Consider the following 19977-nt stretch of genomic DNA (forward strand, 5'->3'; position numbering starts at 1 on the left):
CAATTTCCGATTCCAACCCAAGAACCTCGAATATCAAATTTCAAATAAGTCATGTTCAAACACTTGTCTAAATTATAAGAACTTTGAATTATATGATGCAATTTTAATTATTTTATTTCAATTTTAATTTTTGACATTCTTTGGTAGTCTTTTCAGATGATCTCTCATAAATAAAGTAATCACACTACTAAAGTCTTGTATTTTGTTCATTGGAATCATTTATAAACTTTTATCAAATTTTTAAAAAGTTATAGTAGTAAAATAATATTGAGCAACTTTCATATATAGCAAATATAAAATTTATATTTGTATCCTATAGTAAAATTTGCATAATTGCACTCCATAGAAAACATATAAATGTATAATTCGCTATATATATACAATTCAAGCGAATTGTATAAAACGAAGTGTATAAAATGAGAAAGAGAAAGAGACTTGGGCAGAGAATTATATAGAACGAAGTGTATATAAACGAATTGTATAATTATAAGTGTATAGAACGATTATATACAGTTTAAATTTGTATAAAATGAGAAAGAGAGAAAGACAAAAGAGATTTGGGCAGTGAATATACAATTGAATCAAATTGTATAAAACGAGAAAGAGAGAAACTATATACAATTTGAATTTGTATAAAACGAGAAAGAGAGAAAGACAAAAGAAACTGGGCAGAGGAGTATTTTTATTGTATAATTATAACTGTATAGGACGAAAATATATATATTTGCATGTGTATATAAAAATTTCTCTCGCTTTATACAAACAGAAACACAATTTGTACATTTCGTTTCTATTTGTATAAGCGAGAGAGGCGAGAGTGACTAGCGAGATTAGGGAGAGTGGTGAGCGAGATCTGGAAGAGGGAGAGAGAGGAACAAAAATATATGTATTTATACAACTTCCTCTGCTTTATACAAATAGAAATAAATTTATACACTTGTGTTTGTATAAAAAGTGTAACGACCTGTTTAGTCGTTTTGAGCAGCAGATTTTATTTCTGGAAAAACTAGCTGAGACGACGGATCCCACGACGGACCGTCATGGGCACGACGGACCGTCGAGGGAGTCTCGTTCCCAAACACTTAGAATTCTGAAATTTGGGTACTGAAATCGACTCTCTGAACTTCGTGACGAGGTGGCAGGACGGACCGTCACAGGCATGACGGGCCGTCACAGACCCTGTGATGAAATTGAGTCTCTGAACTCTGTGACGACTCAGCAGGACGGACCGTCGCAGGCACGACGGACCGTCACAGACTGCGTAATCCTAGGTTGGGTCGGATTTCTGTTAAATGTTTTTTAAGGGGCGTTTTGGACTATACTGCTTATAATTATAAAGTTAGTGGTTGAGTATTAATAACCCAATTTCTTGAGGGTTAAAGGAGATAACCTTAAATTAATTAATGGGTTAATTCATCATCTTTTATACTTAATTATATGCTAATTAGGGTAAAAGAAAAAGGGTTTGAATAAGAAAAACAGAAAGAAAAAAAAGAGAGGGAGAACGATTGATCGAGAGAGAGGAAAAACGAAGCTTTGGGGAATTTGCTTGCTTGATCACTAATCTTCGGTGGAGGTAGGTTATGGTTTTTATGCTATTCGTAATAGACTCTTAATAGCGAATGATATGTGTTGGGTAGTATTATAAAACCTTTTATATGCATAATTATGTGCTTACATGATGTGATTATATAATTGTGATGAATAAGCATGATGAGTCTATTGAATCTCTAATCCTAAATTTACCTTGTTAATAATGATGCCTTGGTATAAGAGAAGGTTTGATGAACTAAAGCAATGAGATTGATGATGCCTTGGTATAAGAGAAGGCTTGATGAACTAAAGTAATGAGATTGATGATGCCTTGGTATAAAAGAAGGCTTGATGAATTAATAGAATGAGATTAGGGGAGCGGGTGTCACGAACCGACACGTAGAATTAGGAGATCGGGTGTCACGAACCGACACGTAGAATTAGGGGATCGGGTGTCACGAACCGACACGTAGAATTAGGGGATCGGGTGTCACGAACCGACACGTAGAATTAGGGGATCGGGTGTCACGAACCGACACGTAGAATTAGGGGATCGAGTGTCACGAACCGACACGTAGAATTAGGGGATCGGGTGTCACGAACCGACACGTAGAATTAGGGGATCGGAGTGTCACGTTCCGGCACATAGTAGTAGGGGAGCAGAGTGTCACGTACCGACACAAGAGGAATAAAGATAATGAATCTTGAAATTATGTTAATAAATTCGAATGAAAAGAACCTATTTCCCAAATGAGTATGATGGAGAGACGTGAGTCCTCATTAATGTGCTTGGTGTTGTGACCAAGGGTTATGGTAATTGTAAATGTCGCATGTTGAGTATTGTAGTTGATTTTACGATATTATCTGATATATACTGTTTTCTATTTTGAGTTGGCCGATGATATCTACTCAGTACTCGTGTTTTGTACTGACCCCTACTTGTATGTTTTCTTTTTGTTCATTGTGGAGTGCAGCAAACGTACCGTCATCCTCAACTCAACCGCAACTCTAGCCAGTCTTCGTCACACCAGATTTCAGGGTGAGCTAAAGCTTCTAGCTTGGACTGGATCTTCTTCTTCATGTCTTGATGCCTTGCAGTTCTGGCATAGACTAGTCATTATTTATGTTTAGTTTCTTAGATACTCTTAGCTTTAGTAATTTAAGGATAGATGTTCTTGTGATGATGACTTCCAAATTTTGGAGATAATAACAAGTGTTTGAGTTTTAGAAGTTATTAATCTATTTTTATTAATGAGTTTTAAGTCTTCCGCATTGTATTCTGTCTATTATGGTTAAAATGTTGGGGTTCGGATTGGTTGATTCGCTCACATAGTAGGATAAGTGTGGGTGTCACTCACGGCTCGATTTGGGTCGTGACAAACTTGGTATCAGAGCATTAGGTTCGTTGGTCTCATCACACAAGAACGAGTCTAGTAGAGTCTTAAGGAACGGTAGGGGGACGCCTTTACTTTTCTTTGGGAGGCTATAAGACTTTAGGAAAATTCCATTCTTTCTTTCTTTCGTGCTATTACTTGGATCAAATTGGTATTTAGGTGATACAAATTGTTATCTGACCATCTTCACTCTATTTCGCAGATGGTTAGAACTAGAGCAACAACCGCGCCAACACCAACACCGGCAAGACAAGATGCGTCTGAGCCAGCCACTGAGACTATAACTCGAAGAGGAGCAGTGGCAAGAGGCCGCGGTAGAGGTCGTGGGAGGACGTCCTCCAGAGGAAGAGGACAAGCACCTGGTCCATCTGGTACTAGGGCGGTGACTCCTCCACCGACTGAGGAAGTGTTAAGAGAGGGTGAGGAAGGGGAAAATGAGCAAGTGCAGAATGAGGAATTACCACCCCAACCTACCCAGAAATGATTAATCAGGTTCTTGATTATCTTAGCGGGTTATCTGATCAGGGCCAGACCCCTCCAGTGTTTTCTGCACCAGCATCTCAGGTTCCGGAGGTACAACATGCGGCTACTGTGGCTCTCCGCATGGATGCCTCATTGGAAATATGCACGTTTCCTCGTCTGACTACAGGGCCTATAATGACAAATGATCAGCATGAACTTTTCAGTAAGTTCTTGAAATTGAAACCTCCAGTCTTCAAGGGTGCTGAATCTGAGGATGCCTATGATTTTCTGGTTGACTGTCATGAGCTACTACACAAGATGGGTATAGTAGAACGGTTTGGTGTTGAGTTTGTGACTTATCAGTTTCAAGGGAACGCCAAAATGTGGTGGCGGTCACATGTTGAGTGTCAACCAACAGAGGCACCACCTATGACTTGGTCATCATTCTCTAGCTTGTTTATGGAGAAGTATATCCCCGGGACTTTGAGGGATAGGAAAAGAGACGAGTTCTTGAGCCTAGAGCAAGGTAGGATGTCGGTTACTGCATATGAGGCTAAGTTTCGTGCATTATCCAGGTATGCCACCCAACTTTGTTTCAGTCCACAAGAGCGGATTCGCCGTTTTGTGAAGGGGTTGAGGTTAGAATTGCAGATTTCAGCCTTACAGGTAGCGGCTACGGCAAAATCCTTTCAAGAAGTGGTAGACTTCGTGATAGAGGTGGAAGGAGTGAAGCCAGATGACTTCACCATGGCATTGACATCAAAAAGGTTTCGAAAGGGAGGTGAGTTTAATGGTTCTTACTCTTGAAGACAGGGTTCAGGAGGTTACTCAGTCCGACCAATTCAGTCTTCACTATAGACTGTAGTTGGGGGTCCACCTCAGACCGGTCAACACTTCTCTGAGAGACCTATGCTTGACTCTAGAGAGTGTTATGGATGTGGGGAGACTGGACATATAAGGAGGAATTGTCCAAAACAGAGTTATAGACCCCCAATAGCTAGAGGTAGAGGTGGTCATGGTAGAGGCCATTATTCTGGAGGACGTGGTGGCCGAGGTAATGGTGGTCACCAAAACGGTCGGGGTGACGGGCAAACTAGAGCCACTACAGCACAGCATGGTAGGGGCAACGGGCAGACAGGTGATAGGGCCCATTGTTACGCCTTCCCCGGGCGGTCAGAAGTAGAGACATCAGATGTTGTTATCACAGGTAATCTTTTGGTTTGTGATTGTATGGCTTCTGTATTATTTGACCCTGGCTCTACATTTTCATATGTATCTTCCGCATTTGCTAATGGTCTTAATTTACATTGTGAATTGCTTGACATGCCTATTCGTGTTTCTACTCTGGTGGGTGAGTCTGTGATAGTTGAAAAGGTGTATAGGTCTTGTCTTGTGACTTTTGTGGGGAGCAATACTCATGTAGACTTGGTTATCCTAGAAATGGTTCACTTCGATGTAATTCTGGGTATGACTTGGCTCTCTCCAAATTTTGCAATCTTGGATTGTAATGCTAAAATTGTGACGTTAGCCAAGCCTGGGACAGATCCGTTAGTGTGGAGGGTGACTATACTTCCAATCCGATTCGTATCGTCTCCTTTCTTCATGCTAAGAGAATGGTTAGTAAGGGTTGTTTAGCTTTCTTGGCACACCTCCGGGATGATACTACCCAAGTACCTTCAATTGAGTCGGTTTTAATAGTCCGCGAGTTTTTAGATGTGTTTCCTGCAGACCTTCCTAGTATTCCACCGGATAGAGATATTGACTTCTGCATCGATCTTGAACCGGGTACTCGCCCCATTTCTATACCCCCTTATAGAATGACTCCCACTGAGTTAAGAGAGTTAAAGGCCCAACTTCAAGAGTTGTTGAGCAAAGGCTTCATTAGACCAAGTGCATCCCCTTGGGGTGCTCCGATTTTGTTTGTGAAAAAGAAGGATGGAAGTTTTAGGATGTGCATAGATTACAGGCAACGGAACAGGTAACTATTAAGAACAAGTATCCTCTTTCTCGCATTGATGATTTGTTCGATCAGTTATAAGGTGCTTGTACCTTCTCAAAAATTGACTTGAGATCTGGTTATCATCAATTGAAAATACGGGCAGCAGATGTGCCCAAGACTGCTTTTCGGACCAGGTATGGGCATTATGAGTTCTTAGTAATGTCTTTTGGGCTTACGAATGCCCCTGCTGCTTTCATGAGCTTGATGAATGGGATTTTTAAGCCATATCTGGATCTCTTTGTGATCGTATTTATTGATGATATATTGGTATACTCAAAGAGCAAGAAGGAACATGAGGAGCACTTGAGAATTGTATTGGAAATGTTGAGGGAGAAAAAGCTTTATGCCAAATTCTCCAAGTGTGAGTTTTGGCTAGATGCAGTGTCCTTCTTGGGGCATGTGGTTTCTAAGGATGGGGAGATGGTGGATCCTTCTAAGATTGAGACAGTGAAGGATTGGGTAAGACCTACTAACGTGTCAGAAATAAGGGGCTTTGTTGGTTTAGCTAGCTATTACCGTCGATTTGTCAAGGGATTCTCTTCCATTGCTTCCCAATTGACGAACTTGACTAAGCAGAATGTTCCATTTGTATGGTCGGACGAATGTGAGGAAAGCTTTCAGAAACTCAAGACCTTGTTGACTACTGCACCAATCCTTACCCTGCCAGTGGAAGGTAAGAGTTTCATTGTCTATTGTGATGCATCCTATTCGGGTGTGGGTGCAGTGCTAATGCAAGAAAAGAACGTAATTGCTTATGCTTCAAGGCAATTAAAGGTGCACGAACGTAATTATCCGACCCATGATTTGGAATTGGCTGCGGTAGTGTTTGTCTTAAAGCAATGGAGACACTATCTATATGGATTTAAGTGTGAAGTATACACGGATCATCGTAGCCTACAGTATGTCTTTACTCAGAAAGATTTGAATTTAAGACAGAGAAGGTGGATGGAACTACTGAAGGATTATGACATCACTATCTTGTATCATCCGAGAAAAGCTAATGTTGTAGCAGATGCTTTAAGTAGAAAGGCAGGGAGCATGGGAAGTCTAGCTCACTTGCAAGTTTCTAGACGTCCATTGGCTAGAGAGGTTCAGACTCTGGCTAACAACTTTATGAGGTTAGAAGTAAATGAGAAGGGAGGATTGTTGGCTTGTGTGGAGGCAAGATCTTCTTTTCTTGACAAGATTAAAGGAAAGCAGTTTACCGATGAGAAACTGATCCGGATCCAAGATAAAGTATTGCGAGGAGAGGCTAAGGAAGCACAAATCAATGAGGAAGGTGTTTTGAGAATCAAGGGAAGGGTATGTGTACCCCGCGTTGATGATTTAATCAACACTATTCTGACAGAGGCTCATAGTTCAAGGTACTCTATACATCCTGGTGCAACCAAGATGTATCGTGACCTAAAGCAACATTTTTGGTGGAGTAGAATGAAGCGTGACATTGTTGATTTTATTGCCAAATGTCCAAATTGTCAGCAAGTAAAATATGAACACCAGAGGCCCGGAAGAACACTTCAGAGAATGCCCATTCCTGAATGAAAGTGGGAAAGGATTGCAATGGACTTCGTGGTTGGTCTTCCAAAGACAATGAGTAAGTATGACTCCATTTGGGTAATCGTTGATAGGTTAACTAAGTCTGCTCACTTCATTCCGGTCAAGGTGACCTACAATGCGGAGAAGTTAGCCAAAATCTATATCTCAGAAATCATTCGATTGCATGGAGTTCCACTCTCCATCATATCAGACAGAGGTACGCAGTTTACTTCTACGTTTTGGAGAACATTGCATGCGGAATTGGGTACTAGGTTGGACCTTAGTACTGCGTTCCATCCTCAGACCGATGGTCAGTCTGAGCGAACGATTCAAGTGTTGGAGGATATGCTTTGTGCATGTGTGATAGAATTTGGTGGTCATTGGGATAACTTCTTACCCTTAGCAGAGTTCTCATACAACAATAGCTATCACTCAAGTATTGATATGGCCCCATTTGAGACACTGTATGGGAGAAGATGTAGGTCTCCCATTGGGTGGTTTGAAGCATTTGAAGTTAGACAGTGGAGTACTGATCTTTTGAGGGATTCATTAGAGAAAGTGAAATCTATTCAAGAAAAGCTTTTAGCGGCTTAAAGCAGGCAAAAGGAATATGCAGATCGAAAGGTTAGAGACTTGGAGTTCATAGAGGATGAGCAAGTCTTGCTGAAGGTTTCGCCCATGAAAGGGGTGATGCGGTTTGGGAAAAGTGGTAAGCTAAGCCCAAGGTATATTGGACCATTCGAAGTACTTAAGCGAGTAGGGGAGGTGGCTTATGAATTAGCCTTGCCCTACGGACTGTCAGGAGTGCATCCGGTATTTCATGTGTCTATGTTGAAAAGATACCATGGTGATGGAAACTACATCATTCGTTGGGATTCAGTTCTTCTTGATAAGAATTTGTCTTATGAGGAGGAGCCTGTTGCTATCTTAGATAGGGAAATTCGCAAGTTGAGATCGAGGGAGATTGCATCCATTAAGGTTCAATGGAAGAATCGGCCGGTTGAAGAGTCCACTTGGGAGAAGGAGGCTGATATGCAAGAAAGATACCCACACCTGTTTACAGATTCAAGTACTCCTTTTTGCCCTTGTTTCTTTTCTTGTGATTGTTCGAGGACGAACGATGGGTAAATTGGTATCTATTGTAACGACCTGTTTAGTCGTTTTGAGCAGCAGATTTTATTTCTGGAAAAACTGGCAGAGACGACGGATCCCACGACGGACCGTCATGGGCACGACGGACCGTCGAGGGGGTCTCGTTCCAAAACACTTAGAATTCTGAAATTTGGGTACTGAAATTGACTCTCTGAACTTCGTGACGAGGTGGTAGGACGGACTGTCACAGGCATGACGGGCCGTCACAGACCCTATGAAATTGAGTCTCTGAACTCTGTGATGACTCAGCAGGACGGACCGTCGCAGGCACGACGGCCCGTCACAGACTGCGTAATCCCAGGCTGGGTAGGATTTCTGTTAAATGTTTTTTAAGGGGCGTTTTGAACTATTCCTACTTATAATTATAAAGTTAGTGGTTGAATATTAATAACCCAATTTCTTGAGGGTTAAAGGAGATAACCTTAAATTAATTAATGGGTTAATTCATCATCTTTTATACTTAATTATATGTTAATTAGGGTAAAAGAAAAAGGGTTTGAATAAAAAAACAGAAAGAAAAAAAAAGAGAGGGAGAACGATTGATCGAGAGAGAGGAAAAATGAAGCTTTGGGAAATTTGCTTGCTTGATCACTAATCTTCGGTGGAGGTAGGTTATGGTTTTTATGCTATTCGTAGTAGACTCTTAATAGCGAATGATATGTGTTGGGTAGTATTATAAAACCTTTTATATGCTTAATTGTGTGCTTACATGATGTGATTATATAATTGTGATGAATAAGCATGATGAGTCTATTGAATCTCTAATCCTAAATTTACCTTGTTAATAATGATGCCTTGGTATAAGAGAAGGTTTGATGAACTAATGCAATGAGATTGATGATGCCTTGGTATAAGAGAAGGCTTGATGAACTAAAGTAATGAGATTGATGATGCCTTGGTATAAAAGAAGGCTTGATGAATTAATAGAATGAGATTAGGGGAGCGGGTGTCACGAACCGACACGTAGAATTAGGAGATCGGGTGTCACGAACCGACACGTAGAATTAGGGGATCGGGTGTCACGAACCGACACGTAAAATTAGGGGATCGGGTGTCACGAACCGACACGTAGAATTAGGGGATCGAGTGTCACGAACCGACACGTAGAATTAGGGGATCGAGTGTCACGAACCGACACGTAGAATTAGGGGATCGGGTGTCACGAACCGACACGTAGAATTAGGGGATCGGAGTGTCACGTTCCGGCACATAGTAGTAGGGGAGCAGAGTGTCACGTACCGACACAAGAGGAATAAAGATAATGAATCTTGAAATTATGTTAATAAATTCGAATGAAAAGAACCTATTTCCCAAATGAGTATGATGGAGAGACGTGAGTCCTCATTAATGTGCTTGGTGTTGTGACCAAGGGTTATGGTAATTGTAAATGTCGCATGTTGAGTATTGTAGTTGATTTTACGATATTATCTGATATATACTGTTTTCTATTTTGAGTTGGCCGATGATATCTACTCAGTACTCGTGTTTTGTACTGACCCCTACTTGTATGTTTTCTTTTTGTTCATTGTGGAGTGCAGCAAACGTACCGTCATCCTCAACTCAACCGCAACTCTAGCCAGTCTTCGTCACACCAGATTTCAGGGTGAGCTAAAGCTTCTAGCTTGGACTGGATCTTCTTCTTCATGTCTTGATGCCTTGAAGTTCTGGTATAGACTAGCCATTATTTATGTTTAGTTTCTTAGATACTCTTAGCTTTAGTAATTTAAGGATAGATGTTCTTGTGATGATGACTTCCAGATTTTGGGGATAATAACAAGTGTTTGAGTTTTAGAAGTTATTAATCTATTTTTATTAATGAGTTTTAAGTCTTCCGCATTGTATTCTGTCTATTATGGTTAAAATATTGGGGTTCGGATTGGTTGGTTCGCTCACATAGTAGGATAAGTGTGGGTGCCACTCACAGCTCGATTTGGGTCGTGACAAAAAGTGAGTGAAAGCGAGCGAGAGAAGAGAGTGACAAACAGTTAGCTACGAAACACAATTAAATTAAAAGGTAATTATAGCAATTAATTAATTTGATTTATTAATTTGTCATTATATATAATATTTCCAATAATATTTATAATGAATCATAGGATATTTTTTTATATATATAACATAAAGAATTATCTTGTACCAATCAAATGAATCAGATGCCAACCCTGTATCTTGTCTTGGCCATAAATGACCTATCACACCACAAAAGGGCATAAAACAAATTGAAGGTAGCTATTTAAAGAGTTGGTCCACAAATAATTGAAGAAACAGCCTACTGTTTTTATACGACTTTGTTTCGGTGAGTTCAAGTTGGCTTTAGGTATAATAGTTCTATTAGTTGTTACGCATTATATATTAAGATATTTTCTATCAATGATTTGTTTATTAGTAAAAGATATAGCTACCAATTTTATTCTCCTAAATATGTACTACTTAAATAAAATTAATTATTGAGTCATTCATCTAAAAACTTAAGACTATTTTTGCAAGTTAGCTAAATTTGTAGAAGGTACAAAACCCTCCATACACATTTAGACCTCGAGGGTACAATCCTAAAATTAGTAAAATTAGAAAAGAAGTTTGGCACTACTAGAAGTGGTAAATGAGAGGTAGGTGGAAAATGGTTTAAACAAAAACGAATAAAATATTTGATATGTTCATATTTTTACTATTGTCATACCATGTTATTTTACTTGATATACACAATGATAATAGTTTATAAAGCAAGCAAAAATAAAGATGTACTTGACGTGATTTAAATAATGTTATATGATGACAAGTTAATTCTATAAAGAGAATGACGACATAGGTGATCTACCAATTCGTTCAAATAATGATTTGATAAACTTGATCGTCAATCTCAACATAAAGTATCATGTTAATATTTAAAATCACAGTATATTATCTCAGAATTTCAGCAATGCTTTAATCGCAAAAACTAAACAAATGTTGCACTCTTTTTTCGTTAACTTTAACTTTATTTAATTATCTTATTAGATTTTCATGAGAAGATTTTTTTTAGGTAGAGGGACAACAAATATGGATTAGTAAATATGTGTATCCTTTTTCTTTCGGTATAATTTTTATTGACATTTTTTCTAGTAAGATTTTATTGTTAATTTTTTTGTATCGACTCTCAATATTTTTATTATGTCATATAAATTGAAACGTAGTGAATATATATAAAATAATTGAGGTATTTGTCACTTCAATAGCTCTATTTCTTTTACTCTTTAATCCATATTAAGTGAATTTGTGAGATAATTAAGAAAAAAAAATTAGGACACACTTGATCAGCACTTTTCACTTAACCTTTTTAGTTATTCTCAAGCTATTTATGTAAATAGAAATAGTGAATAAAACCATAAGTACGAACAATATAACTCTTTTGAACTTTATCACTTAGAAAATGTAACTAAAGAATAAAAATAGAAGAAATTTTCTACAACTTTCTTGATATTCAATAATTAAGTTATATTGAATATATAAAAAAAATGTTCAAAAAATCAATTATTGTGAACTAGGGGAGTACAAGATACTATTCTAATAAAATTGAAAAGGCCAGGGCAAAAATATAATGGCCATAATTGCAATAGGGACATAAGTGTGATTAATAAAATCTCATTTGGTTTTTCCGACAATTGAAATAAGGGTAAAACTTTTGATTACTCAATTTACAAGACATATTTAGCAATAATACGAATAAATGTCAAAAATACCCTTATAGTAGATGGAAAAGCATCAAACACATTCTTTGGGTGCTATTTATATATCTCCTTTTCACGTATAATAATTTAATTTTTGTTATAGAAACAAAATTCATGATCTAGTGCTCCAATATAAAGTTTTTATTTTTATTTTATCATAATTAATTAAATATGTATTTTATTATAATCACTTTATTATTGACTATGATAAATTGTATTAATTTGATACGAACACTTCTATCAAATTATTACCTAAATAAATGTATAAAATCTACATGTGTCTTTCTATTCGTTAATGACCTCTGATACTCCAAAAGGGCACAAAGAGAATCGAACGTGACATAAAAGAATTGGACCACAAATCATCAAAGACATTGTCATTTTACTATCGAGATTCTTCGGAGAATATTTTCTCGTATTATTTATATATTTTATCATTATTATTATTATTCTTTGCTCGTATATTTAATGAGCGAAATACTAAAAGTTATATTTAATAAAACTATCAAATCAAATTAAGAAAATAAAAATTAAATAAAGAGCTCAATTGCAATTAGTAAAACTCAATTCAGAAAATTTTGAACATCAACACAAAACTAATAAGAAATAAATAATTCACCATAGAGCTCCAAGGTTTGGAACATGGTGATTCTATCCAAATAAAGTAAATTCAAAATATTATACTTTTACATGAAGCTTTGGAATAATGATAAAATTATTTCGTGTGTGACCTATAAATCACGTATTCAAATTGTGGAAACAACTTGCACCAATATGAAATATGTTGGAGTAAGTTGTATCTACATCGACCCTTCCATTTCGAAATATATTTTGTGTATCAAGTTGCCTTTCTGAAATATTATACTTGGATTGGACAAGGATAGCCTTTCAAAGTCTCTTCTTGTTTAGAATTTGTACTATTATTCCCTTCCACAAAGGCATTGTACCTTAAAATAAATGCCAATAACAAAACAACCCATTCCAAGCAAAATATCAAAATAGACAATCCACCAATCAATTTCAAAATTACAACACCATTATCTTCTCTAACATATGACTTTAATTCTCCTAAAAAGTCATAACTCTTTGTAAAAATAAGTACAGAAGACGATCCTTGAAATATTGCGGTTAAAACAGTAGATATCATATGTATGGCATACCAATTGTTGGACCCCGCTAGGGTTGCAGTGTCCGTGCAACCGAGCACTGCACCCGCGATTGTGAGAATGTGGAGGAGGATGAAAAGGCCACCATATAACGATGGGATTAGGCGTAAAGAGAGGGTAAGGAAGATACAACTAGACGATGCACTTAAGAGAATGTAATTGGCTAGACGAAATATTTGATGAGATGGATGACAGTGAGACTTGAACTCAGTTGAACTAATGATAGGAAGAGCACCCATTGAATTGAATTTTGATGAAGAAATTTGAAATTTTGAATGGATTTTAGAATTGTAAGTGATTGTGGAGGTAGAAAGATGGAGTATTTAAATAAGTGATTTGATAATGTATTTAGCCGTTTAATTAATGATTAACGGCTAGTTGAATTGTTGGGGAAAAAGCAAAATCCAACGGCACAAACACAGTATTAATAGATCTGAATCTAATTATTTTTTTAATGATTTGTCATAAAAGAATCACATTTTGTGGGTCTAAGAAACATTAATACCCTCTTCACATTTTGGATGGAACAAAAAACGAAAAACAATCTAATTAGAGAAATATTTCTATAGAAATTTTTTCTATTTTAACATAATTATATCTTATTTCACTAATTAATAATTTCATATCAAATTCACGTCTGATATACTCTGAAGAAGTGCAGATACATAGGGGAAGAGGCAAGCGAGAGAGGGAGGGGGAGAGAGACGAGCGAAATAGGAGAGAAGCGAGTGAAAGAGTTAGATAGATGCGAACCCACTTGAATATAGTGTATATGAACAAATTATATCTAATTTTGACTCATGTATCGAACTCGCTAAGTACATATATTTAGGAATCGAAATCTGACACGAATGACAATTTTGAACTTTATTGCTTCTTTTTTCCGTTTGATTATGTCGTTACAATAGTTACTAATTTTTTTTAATAAAAATATAAATATGAAAGTGTATTTATATCAAAGGAAATTCCTTTTATGTTGATATATAATAGGACATTGTATGACTGTCCCTTTAACTTCAATTAATAGTTGTAAAGATAATAATAATGATTTACTTATTTTTCATTTGCTAAATAGTGCTTACACTAATTAATGCATCTAATGACCATCTTTTAAAATTAGTATTTACACTAATTTAATGCATCTAATGAGTTATAGTACTTAGGTATTAAATAATATTGTCATTGAAATAAGTAATGTGAGTAATTTCCTAATAAAATTATTTTAAGTAATTACTCAGTGATTGAAATATCTTATACATTACAAAAATAATTAATTTTAGGCATATATATTAGTATTACTTTTATTGAATATTAAATAAGCCAAATTATGATAATAAAGATATAAAATATGTCGTGAGTATTTCTTGTTTACTATTTTGAGTTCATAAGAAGGTTATTTTTATTTTTTATTTATAATAAGAGTATATTATAATAAAAATCTTTGTTTTATGAGATACAATTTCTGTATTTAAAACCAAGTACTTACGTCTCATATAATATGAAAATTTTACTCTTTAGGGAAAATTTTCAAAATGTAACTACTTTGACATTTAGTAGGATCCTTTAGCCACATTTTCAATATATATAAAAGAAAGAGAATTCTATGCCCGCGTACGTAGCGTCACCACATGTCAAAATTCTCCTTTTAATTAACTTAATTATGATAATACACTTCCCCTCCAAACAGTCGTACCTCCTACTGCCTAAACAACGTACCTTTTCCCTACCGTCACCACCAATAATCCTCCGTCAATTAATACACACTCTCCCTTCGTGTGCCCAACTTCTCATTCTCTCATTTGTTCTGCACTTTTTCTATGTCTCTTCCATACTTCCTCCAACACATTATAATATATTAGAGAATATGTTGGAATTCTACCCTCCTAAATTTTTCAAAGTAACACGCACAGATAACGTGTTTCTATTTGTTTGAAACTTAACGATAATCAATTCGAACAATACTTTGTATTATTTATAAACTTCAAACAATACAACGATTACAAAGCTGTAACCTGAGGAATTATAAACTCTAATTCCTAGAGGAATTATAAACTCTAATTCCTAGCTAAGAAATTATAAACTCTAATTTCTAGCTACCCAAAGACACAACCCCCAGTTTTATAACTTCTAATGTTCTTCAAGTTCTACAACTTGTCGAACAACTCCTACTCAGAAAACTCAGATTGTAAATAAGACTCTTGAATACAATCTTAGAACTTCTCACTTAACTCGCAACACTTCCTAAGTTAATATCAAAACTCTTTTAAACCTCTTGTTAGTGTTTTGATTTTCTCTCTATGTAAGTGCGTAATTTTCTTCAAGCAAATCTATTGCGCTATTTATAGATTTGGACTTGAATCCAAAACCTATTTCAACTAGAAATCCTACTTGTGCTTTGCTTCCTTTTCTCATGAAACTTAGAAGCTCATGCGTAGGATTCCTACATTATGCGGAACTCGTCTTCGCCGCATCTTCAACTCATTCTTCAACTTTAACTTTACCGCATCAAGACTTTGTAGAATACAACTTGGGTAGGTTTCTACCCTTGCTGCTGCAACACGTAATCTTTTGTTAATTCAACTTAGATTAGGTGATATACTTCCACAGAACCTTTCCTTAATTAAATAAAAAAACCTTCCTCAAAACTTTCTTCTCGTCAAACTCCTATTTTGTATTTGATTTGGACACATAAACTCTTCCAGCAATTTTTCCTTTTTAATTAAGAAAACACATTTTCGTTAATTAGTTAGCCACCGCCTCAGGAAAACATACATCAGGTTTCCTTAAATAAGTTTGCTGAAATCCTGTTTAAAGTTGAACTGTTGGACCAAGTTTTTACTACCTGTTCTTCATGCTTTTACCATAGTTCAAAACAATGAGATTTAAACAACAAATTCCCCCTTTTTGACCATGGAGAATTCAACTGCTTGCAACTAACATGCAAGTAAGTAATATGTGTTTGCAACACTGCTTCCCCCTTTAGAGATAAGACAAAAAAAACTTTAAGATAGAACCAAGCACCAAAACAAGCCTTTGTAGCTACACTGTGTTGCATTTCGTTGAACGTACTAACATTTATCATCAGCAGCCTTGCTTGCCTTGCTTAATCGTTTCTTGGCAAATGACTTCTTAGTGGACCTAGCAAGTAGACCTTCATCTAGTTCTCGCGGTACCGCTCTAGTAACCTGGTTCGGAGTTGCCATGAGATGAGACTAATCGACAAAAGTACTTGATTTATCAGATGTTTGACCAAGACAAAATCAGAGTTTCTTAGACATCATTTTTGCCAGTGATCTTCTTAAATACAGATCACTTCTGCTAAACTTGTTTCATGATGCAATCTTTGTCACTCTTCAAATATACATATCATGTTTACCTATCAGAATATAACAAGGAGATTGCAAACAATTGAGTTGGAACAGACTAATTGAACAAGTAACTGTGTCGTCACTATTAATCAGTTAACTTGGCATTAGATTTAACGTGAAAGTTAGTTTGAAGGTTGTTACTTGTAGAAGATATTTTTACATTGTAATTAGGCCAGTTAGTGTGTATATATATATTAGTAGTTCTCGCCACGTGCTTTGCACGTGTATATTACACATTTAAATGAAAACAAAATTTGGCTCAATCTTTATTGGCTAAATACATATATGAAAATGTTAAAAGAGAAAAACAGTTGTTACCTTACCCTCCTAAGGAATACATACATATATATATATATATCTGTGTGTGTGTATACACACACACACACACACACACATATATATGTATGTATGTATGTATATATATATATATTAGTATCCTAGGACCATATGGTGTTGGGGAGAGATTATCTCCATACATGTAATCATCATGGTAGATGTTTTCAGTCATATGCCAAATTTGTAATAATATCACCATGAATAAATAGCAACTGGTGATTCATCTTCTGGAGTTTGTTCTTCATATATTGATCCTGATATCTCAAATCGTAATTCTCTAATCAAGCCACTAAGCATCTAAGCATATTTGTCCAAGAAGCTATGATGGTTCATTCTTTGAAATTCCATCTAGCGTAGAAAACTTTCTCTTTGTAAAAATTCAAATCTAAATAATGAATATGAGTGTATGTGGTACTGATGTGGCCATTTAGATTCCATACAATGAAGGATATAAGCTAGTTTATAGTGATGTAACCCTTTAAATTTTGTACATATCTGATTACACTCTTTTCATTTTTCATGCATCCTTTCAAATTTCCTAATAAAGTGATTTAAGTCTTTCTAATTTTCAAATTAATTAACATTTTGATTAAGTCTTATTAACTTTTAAATTAATTGTCAGAAAATGTTGTTCAATAATATTATTTAATTAATTAAAAATTTAATTACTTTTTAATTTATTGCAACGTCTAAATAGTAATTCAAATTTGAAGTTGAGATCTTTCCACTTATGATAATATATGATATGTATTCATTAGTCTAGAGAAGTTTGTAGGTTTTGATTGTAGAGTTGTGTACTCCTTTGATATGAAATGAAGTGATCAATTTTCCTAATAGTTCAGCTCTGAATGTGTTATTATTGTGCAGTTTAACATGGTATCAAAACAATCACTATTTTAGATCCAATTATTTAATACCTTCAAGTCGCAGAACCATGACAAAGAAGATCGATTCTGATCATACTTTATATCTTTCTTCTTCCGATGTACCAGGAGTTGTGCAGAGTAGAATTCATCTAGTTGGAATGAAGAAATGTACCTTGTGGATTCGTGTAATGAAATTGGATTTGTTATCGTATAACAAATTAGGATTCATCGATGGCAGCATCTAGAGAGATGATTTTAAAGATGATATTGAAAAAAAGCAACAGGATAGGTGTAATGTTGTGGTCATATCGTGGATCATAAGCAATGTTAGCAAGGAGCTCGTAAGTGGAATCCTGTTTCATTCATATGCGGCCTAGGTATGATCCGATCTAAAGGAACGATTTGATAAGGTGAACATGTCCAGAGTTTCATCTTCACAATGTCATCGTCACACTCACTCGAGGTACTTCCCCTGTTTCTGTATATAAATCGAGATTAAAAGACCTATGGGATGATTTTGAATCTATAGTCCCTTCTTCTTCATATGAATGTACAAATCAAAGGAATATGTGGATAGTATGGGTAGGCAACAACTGTTGCAATTCCTCATGGGATTAAATGATAGTTATGGTCATGCTAGAAGTCAAAACCTTATGATGAATCCACCACCTAGTGTGAACTAGTGATACACTATGATTCTGTAAGATGAGAGTCAAAGATCATGGAGTGGTGATTGTTATAGAGAAGGGGAGAGCATTGATCCCACAACCTTATTCACTAGTAGATCTGGTGGTTACACCTTTGGAGGACTAGGTTCTAGAGGTAGGGGAGGAAGAAGTCATGGACAGGTTCAACGACGTGGTCATTATTGCGATCATTGCACTCACTATAATATGCAAGGTCACACCAAGGAAATTTGTTTTCAGTTGATTGGTTATCCTCTATATTGGAAAGGAAAGAAAGGGTTAACATGGCACAAACATCACATAGACATCAAGATGAAGGCATGAGAGATAATTTTTATCATACTCCACACTATTGAATCATGGTTCGACAGTGAATCCACAAAATTTTAAAATAGCTACAGGTGATTGAGCAACTGTTACACACTCAAGAAGTTCCCAACTAACATGAGGTGATGTTGTTGAGGATGTACTTTATGTGGTAGAATCTAAATTTAATCCCTCATCAATGTCTAAGTTGACTAGGGAGTTGAATTCGTATGTTGTATTTTTCCCCGATTTATTTACTCTTCACGATCTATTCACTGGGGAAATGAAGGATATTGGTAAAATGAAAGATAGACTATATATGTTGGGGCCTCAAAATCTAGTTCAAACCCAATAAGGAGCAAGTTCGTTAGTAGCAACAAAAGGATGTGATAATGGTGTCACTTGGCATAAGAGATTAGGGCATGCACTTATAAATGTGATTAGAAAAATTAGTAAAATTAGTATGCTTAAGCTCAATAAGAGTCCAACTATGACTCGTTCTGATGTATGTCCACTAGCCAGACAGATCAAATTGCCTTTTGGATCATGCAATAGTAGAAGTACTAGATGTTTTGATTTGGTTTATTTGGATGTATGAGGACCTTATAAAGCAACCACATATAATAACATGGAGTTTTTCCTTACATTGGTTGATTATCATTCGAGATGAACTTGGGTATTCTTACTACATCTTAAGTCAGATGTTTCTACAGTGCTAAAACAGTTTATCCTGATAATTAGAACACAATTGTTTATCCTGATAATTAGAACACAATTTAATTTGTAAATTAAAATGATTATTTCAGACAATGGAGAAATGGTCTTTAACTCTCAATGTGATAAGTTATTCAAGAGTCATGAGATTTTACATCAAAGTTCATGTCCACACACTCCTCATCATAATGGTGCGGTAGAAAGGAAGTACATGCATATCCTTGAACCATCTAGAGCAATCAGGTTCGGGGACGCTTACCTATCAAGTTCTGGGGAGAGTGCATATTAGCAGCTTTGCATATCATAAATAAAATTTCTTTATCTGTTGTATTAAGTAATGTCTCTCCTTTTGAAATAATGTTTGGGAGACAACCTGATTTATCTTAAATGAGGATCCTAGGGGTTTTATGCCATGCCATTATTCCACATAAGGTAGACAAGTTTGGTCCAGGTCTACAAGATTTTTTTTATGGGATATTGAACTACACGGATAGGATATAGGTTGTATGATCTTGAACATAAAACATTCTTTATGAGTAAAGATGTGATCTTTATTGAAATAAATTTTCCTTTTCAAACTTACGCCACAGATGTTTTGCAGAATAGTGTCATCATGCCATCGAACTTTATGGATGCTGAACTAGATATGATTTTTGATTCTCCAATTGTAGAGAATAGGAGTGAAGTTGTTGCAGTTACACCAAATGTACCAAAAATTGACATATCACACCAGGTGGTTCATCTTAGAGACACAC

The sequence above is a fragment of the Solanum lycopersicum genome, chromosome 8 (genome assembly GCF_036512215.1).
Source record: "Solanum lycopersicum chromosome 8, SLM_r2.1".
In the NCBI taxonomy this organism is placed as follows: domain Eukaryota; kingdom Viridiplantae; phylum Streptophyta; class Magnoliopsida; order Solanales; family Solanaceae; genus Solanum; species Solanum lycopersicum.